This window comes from Myotis lucifugus, unplaced genomic scaffold (genome assembly GCF_000147115.1).
Source record: "Myotis lucifugus unplaced genomic scaffold, Myoluc2.0 scaffold_47, whole genome shotgun sequence".
Taxonomy (NCBI): domain Eukaryota; kingdom Metazoa; phylum Chordata; class Mammalia; order Chiroptera; family Vespertilionidae; genus Myotis; species Myotis lucifugus.
In genome coordinates, this window is record NW_005871095.1 from 7,571,960 (window position 1) to 7,578,635 (window position 6,676).

Sequence of the window (6,676 nt, forward strand, 5' to 3'; positions counted from 1 at the left end):
CTGCTGCATGGCATTCCATGGTATAAATATACTACAGCTTTTTTATCCACTCATCTACTGATGGGCACTTGGGCTGTTTCCAGATTTTAGCTATTGTATATGGTACTGCATAAACATAGGGGTACATACATTCTTTCTGATTGGTGCTTCGGGTTTCTTAGGACATATTCCTAGAAGTGGAATCACTGGGTCAAATGGCAGTTTGATATTTAATTTTTTGAGGAAACTCCATACTATTCTCTACAGTGGTTGCACCAGTCTGCATTCCCACTAGCAGTGTAAGAGGGTTCCCTTCTCTCCACATCCTCACCAACACTTGTCATTTGTTGATTTGTTGGTGGTAGCCATTCTGACAGGTGTGAGATGGTACCTCATTGTCATTTTGATTGGCAGCTCTGGGATGATTAGTGACTTTGAGCATTTTTTCATACGTCTCTTGGCCTTCTGTATGTCCTCTTTAGAGAAGTGCCTATTTAGGTCCTTTGCCCATTTTTAAATTGGATTGTTTGTCTTCTTTTGTTAAGTTGTATGAGTTCCCTATATATTTTAGAGATTAAACCCTTATCGGAGATAACATTGGCAAATATGTTCTCCCATGCAGTGGGCTTTCTTGTTGTTTTGTTGATGGTTTCTTTTGCTGTGCAGAAGCTTTTTATTTTGATGTAGTCCCATTTGTTTATTTTCTCCTTAGGAGCTGAGTCTGTAAACACACTGCTGTGAGAGAGGTCTGAGATTTTGCTGCCTATGGTTTCTTCTAGGATTTTTATGGTTTCACGATTTACATTTATCAACTAGTATTTCTTCAAACACTTTTTTGTCCTATTCTTTCTCTTCCCCTTCTTGGGCTTCAATTACACATATGTAAAGATTGTTTGCTGTTACCCAATAGGTCCCTCGGGATTTGATCTCTTCTTATCCTTATGCTCTCTGTACTTCTCATTATGTCACTTCTATTTATTAATCTTTTTAAAAATCCTCACCTGAGGATATGCTTATTGATTTTAGGGAAAGGGGAAGGGAGAGAGAGAGAGAGAGAGGCGCATTGATGTGAGAGAGAACATTGATTGGTTGCTTTCCATACATGTACCCTGACCAGGGATTGAACCTGCAACCTAGGTATATGCCCTGCCCTGCCTGGGAATCGAATCCACAATATTTTGGTGCATGGGGCGATACTCCAACCAACTGAGCCACACCAGCCACGGCCTATTCATTAACCTTCAAGTTTTTTAATTCTTTCTTCTGTCATTTCGTTTGGCTATTAAGTTTATCAAGTAAATTGTTTATTTCAGATATCAAATATTTTTGGTTTTAGAAACTTTGGGTTTATTGTCATTTCTATTTCCTGTGAACACTTTTGTTTAATTTCACTGCGGATAGCTAACACAGCTGATTTAAAATCTTTGCCTGGTAGTTCCCACACCCGGGCCATCTCAGGCTTTTGGTCAGTTTGATTTCTTTTCTCTGGAGGATGGGTTCCACATCCCTGGGGTGGCTCTGTTTGGATGGAAGTTAATTCAGCACAGCCTGGACGTTTGAAATGTTAAGCCATCAAGACTCAGGATTCTGTTCGTTTTCTCTGGCAGGTGTCATTTCTTGGTTTTAGCAGGTAATCATTTGCTGGGCTGCAGAAGCGGTCTCAGTTCAGGTCTTCTCTTTGCAGCAGATACTCTTAGTCAGTCCCACACACATGTAGCACAGAGACACACAGTCAGGAATTAGGGTTCTCTCCCGGGGTTCCCTTCTGAGATTCTTTCTCTCTGCTGAGGGGTGGTTTCCTGGGTTCTGTTGTCTCCTTCCCCAGGCTATGAAGAGTGGCATCCTCCTGCCCGCACCCTTAGAGCCTGTGCACCACGCTCATCCTGTCCGGCCCTTCCTAAAGGCCGCAGAGACCCCCACTGGCCCGTACAGGTGTCTCCAGTGTGGACGCCTCCAGACTCAACACGCTTATCATCGCGGGTCCCAGGCAGCTGCTTTTCCTTGCTGTCTGATGTTATATTTGTTTCCTGCAGGTATGTGGTCTGCAAGGATCTTATTAATTACTAGAGGCCTGATGCATGAAATTCGTGCAAGGGGCTCAGCCCTCAGAGCCCCACATGTCTCGGCCAGCCCTTGCAGCCCTGGCTTGGTCTGGAAGGTCATCCGGACGGTTGTTCTGCTGTGCAGTCTATTTGGCATATTAGCTTTTTATTATGTAGGATTATTAGAAACAGAGGCCTTCCTTATCTCATAAAAATGCTTTGTAGTTTCTGCCACATAGCTGTTCACCTTTTTCTTTGAATTTTTCCAAGATGTTTTATGTTTTTTGCCATGTCTAGAATAGTACATGCTTGTGCATGCTTCCTCTTTTTTTAAAAAAATATATTTTATTGATTTTTACAGAGAGGAAGGGAGAGGGATAGAGAGTTAGAAACATCGATGAGAGAGAAACATCGATCAGCTGCCTCCTGCACACTCCCCACTGGGGATGTGCCCGCAACCAAGGTACATGCCCTTGACCAGAATCGAACCTGGGACCCTTGAGTCCGCAGGCCGACGCTCTATCCGCTGAGCCAAACCAGTTAGGGCTGCTTCCTCTTTCTTCCCATGTTTTCTAATTAGTCATTGTTGGTAGTATATAGGTGGGCTATTGAATTTTAAAATCGATTTTACATCCAGTCATTTCCCTTCCTCCAAATTTATTTTAATTTGATTTCTTTTTCATTTCTAGAGGAAAAATTATAGCCTCTGTAAATAATGATTGCATCTTTTATTGTCTTTATTTCCTCTCTTATTGGAATATCCTATTTTTTGCTTCTTACCCTTCACTGCCATCTCCCTCCTGGCTCCATATTCTGCTCTCAGGGCCGTGCCTGACCTGGGGGAGGGAGGACAGTGTGGAGCAGCCATCCTGGGCAGTGACCTGAGACCCTCTCTCCCTGCTTCACTTGACTCACTAATTCAGCCCAAATAGCCCAAAAGAATATTCCTAATACAAAGCCTTGGAATATTTTGAGCACAAACAGTAAGAAAACCTTGCTAGAAACACCTAGTGAAAATAGGAAGGTGGAATTAATTAGATTTCGGTTTTGTTATGGGCAAAGTGGAGTGGTATTTTATTTCTAAACTAGAGGCCCAGTGCACAAAATTCGTGCACAGGTCAGGTCCCTAGGCCTGGCTGGCAATCAGGGCTAATCGGGGCCTTCTGGCTGCTAGCTGGGACCTCCCTTCCCCAGCTGCCACCTGCTGGCTGGGGCCTTCCTTCATTCTGCGCCACCCCTTGGTGGTCAGTGCACATCATAGCAAGCGATTGAACTCCCAGTCTCCTGGTAGAACTCCTGAGGGGACAATTTGCATATTGGGCTTTTTATATGTATAGATTCTTCAGAGTACAATGGAAATACTCTAACTTCTCTTGGCTGAAGCTACAAAGTTAAGCAAAGAACTAAAGAAATTACAGAGATATATCATATCAAAATTGCCCTTGGAATAACCAGGTAATTGAGAACAAAAGTGAAGATTTTATCTGCTTAAATTACCTAAAAATTTGTTTTTATCTTCCATTTCACCCTTGTAAATAAAACAGTGGTCTAAGGAAGGAAAATTTAGTCCTCGCTTTTTTGAATAAAAAGTTTAAACATCTTTTAAAAAAGATACCAATAGAGAATTAGAAAAAGTATCTGAAGAGGCCAATCACTGAAGAGTACAAATAGCCAATGTAGCCATGGAAATAAGATATACCTCGCTAGTAGTGTGGGAAATAGAAATTAAAGTAATGACTAATATGATTTTTTTGGCCTACTAGTTAGCAAAATTTAAAAAATTGTATAGTATAGCCTGCAGTGAAATAAATGTTTGTGTCTGACATTGGAATGATTGTCATTAGCTCACACTATTTGGAGGGTGTGGCTGATAGCTGCAGGCCTGGGCCTGCCCCAGTGCAGCAAGATGCCACATCAAATCAACCCTGGCGTGACCCTCCTGCGCTCCTGGACGGCTCAGAGGTCGCTGTGCGCGCAGTGTGTCAGGCGCTCCCCGCCCCTGTGCTTTCTGTACTTGTAGCTGCACCGGCCACCTTGGAGGGTTTTTTGTTGTTGTTTTGTTTTCAATATATTTTTATTAATTACAGCGGAAGGGAGTGGGAGAGAGAGATAGAAACATCAATGATGAGAGAGAATCATTGATCGGCTGCATGCTCTGCATAACGACCCTTTCAGTCAACAATGGGTCCCATATACGTGGTGATCCTGTACGATTAGTATCATGGAGCGAAAAGATGACCATTTCAACACACACACACAGCGGGAGAGGCCATGTGAGAACGGAGGCCGAGATGGGGTGACAAGCCAAGGGACGCCAAGAACCCCGGCAACTGGGAGCGGGGCCTGGAACAGCTTCCCCTCGGAGCCCCGGAGGACAGCCCTGCCAGCACCGACCGCAGCCTCCGGCCTCCAGAGCTGAGAGCGAACACGGTTCTGTTGTTCAGGCAGCCTGGCTGGAGGTCCTTTGTCCCAGCTGCCCAAGCAAAGCAGCACGGGCTGTGGGCGCATAACACTACAGAATGCTGTTCACATGACATCCGCGCAGGGGGGCATGTTGGAGATGCGGGGCTGCGGGGAGGAGGATGGAAAGGGGGGACAGGGTCGCTATCGAGGGTGGGAGGCAGGGCCTCTGGTGATGGGGGAGCAGTGAGGGTGGTGCTCTGATGGACGTCTGGGAGAGGCCATCCCAGGCGGAAGGACGAGACGGCACGGAGGCGCTTTGGGATAGAGAAGCTCTGCACCGAGGGCGGGGCTGGCGGGAGGCCCCGCGGCCGGTGTGTGAGCACTGCCTGCCGTGTTCAGTGCAGTCACACGCTGTACATGACAGGCTCCACCACGCAGCCCCGGGGCGCTCTAGGTTTGTGCAGGTGCACGTGGCATTCGCACAAGGACGGAATTGCCTAACGACGCATTCCTCAGAACACAGGCCTGTCTTTCAGTGGCGTGTGACTGTCCTCCAAAATAGTGCGAAGGCAGGAAAGAGCCAGAGGACTTCGTATCAGATAAAGGCACCGGTTGCTGAAGAAAAACCAGTAAATCCCTTCATAAGTTTCCAACAGAAAATTATTTGCAGAGCAAGGCATGATAATCTTTTTAAATTGTCTCAGTTAAACTACATAACTGCTTCTCGTCAGACTTGCAAGGCGTTTCACAAGGAGTCATTTTAGTCCTAACGGCACATTAACACAGATATTTGCCAAATCTGAACCAAATGCATTTCTTGCCTGGTGCTACTGAATGGAAGCGGTAGAAGGGGAAAGACATGTAAAGACTCCGCTCCTATTTACTTAACGATAAAAGATACAACGTCCACCGAGGGTTTCATTTGGCGAGGCTTCAGAAAAGCAGATTCAAACTCAGCTTTGAACGTAATGCATTCGCCAGGTTTCTTGGGACAGAGAGCGTTCGAGCCGCTGAATTCCAAGGAGTGCGTTTTGGGGTTGGCCCGTGTGTGACTGTAACCACAGGAAGGAACCAGGGGTTACGGTAAAGAGCGGCGAGGGAGCCTCGGTTATAGAACAAGTGATGCTCCCCGGATGGGGGTTATCTCTAAAGCTCATCTGCACACGGGGAAGGAGCTCTAGGAGGAACACATGTCAAGTACTTATTTAGGGCCTGAGAGGGCCCCGTCTCCAGGCAAGGCCCCTGGTGTGGTGGGCAGGTGTCCCCGTGTTCCTGTCACTGCTCAGACACGGAGGAGCTTCTCACACGGGGACCGCGTGTTCTCCGAGGCACAGCACCCGCGTGCTGCTGGGTGTGTGGTGGCGCCGGGAACACTCATCATTTGCCATCATTCTGTTGGTGTGCAAAGCAGCCAGAAAGGGGCATCTCTAGTCTTGGGCCTGGCTGAGCAGTCCCTACTCCAGTGGTTTTCAAATCGCATCCCACAGAGACTTACAGGATGGTTGGTCTGTTTCTCAGGATGGTCTGCAAAAGGAGGCTGCACAGCTGGGTCCTCAATCAGAACAGGTTGTGCAGCTGTGCGTTCAGTCCCATGGTGCCATCCCCTGAAGGATATCACAGGCCAGGGCTCATTGTCTGACCGTTTCCTAGAATATCGCAGTGAAGAGCCTTGTTCTGACCAAAGCAGTACAGTGCAACCCTTGCCTGCACCACACAGGTCGTGTCTCTAGGAAAAGGCCCCCACCCAGCGACCAGCCGTCCCGTTGGTGAAATCTGCACACTTACATTCGTGTGGACCGGGCACCCCCTTCCCATGCATGACCCTGCCTTTTCCTCTCAAGATAAATTAAAACATGCCATTTTGACGGGAAGGTCAACCTGGGCCAAGGTTTCCACGGCAGCAGCAGAAACGAGATAAAGGCCGAGCATCTCATAGCAAAGGCAGGGAAACAAAGGTGCAGTCAGGGAAGCGATGTGGTCAAAGGGGGTTCCAGGAGGGGCCAGCAAGGCGTGGGGCTGGTGAGGACACAGGGAAGCACCTGTGGGCAAGGATAGGGTCAGTGCCCGCTGCCCATCATGCCTCTAGTCCCTTTGCTGGCATTGTTCCTTTGGGGTAAGAGGCCGTCAGGAATGTTCTATCAACAAGCAAATGTCCCCAGTAGGAGATGGGCCTTTCCCAAGAACCTGCATGCAGAGCACATGTGTCCCCAAGTGGCAGCTGCTTTATTAGAGCTTCTGGGCACTGACCCTGG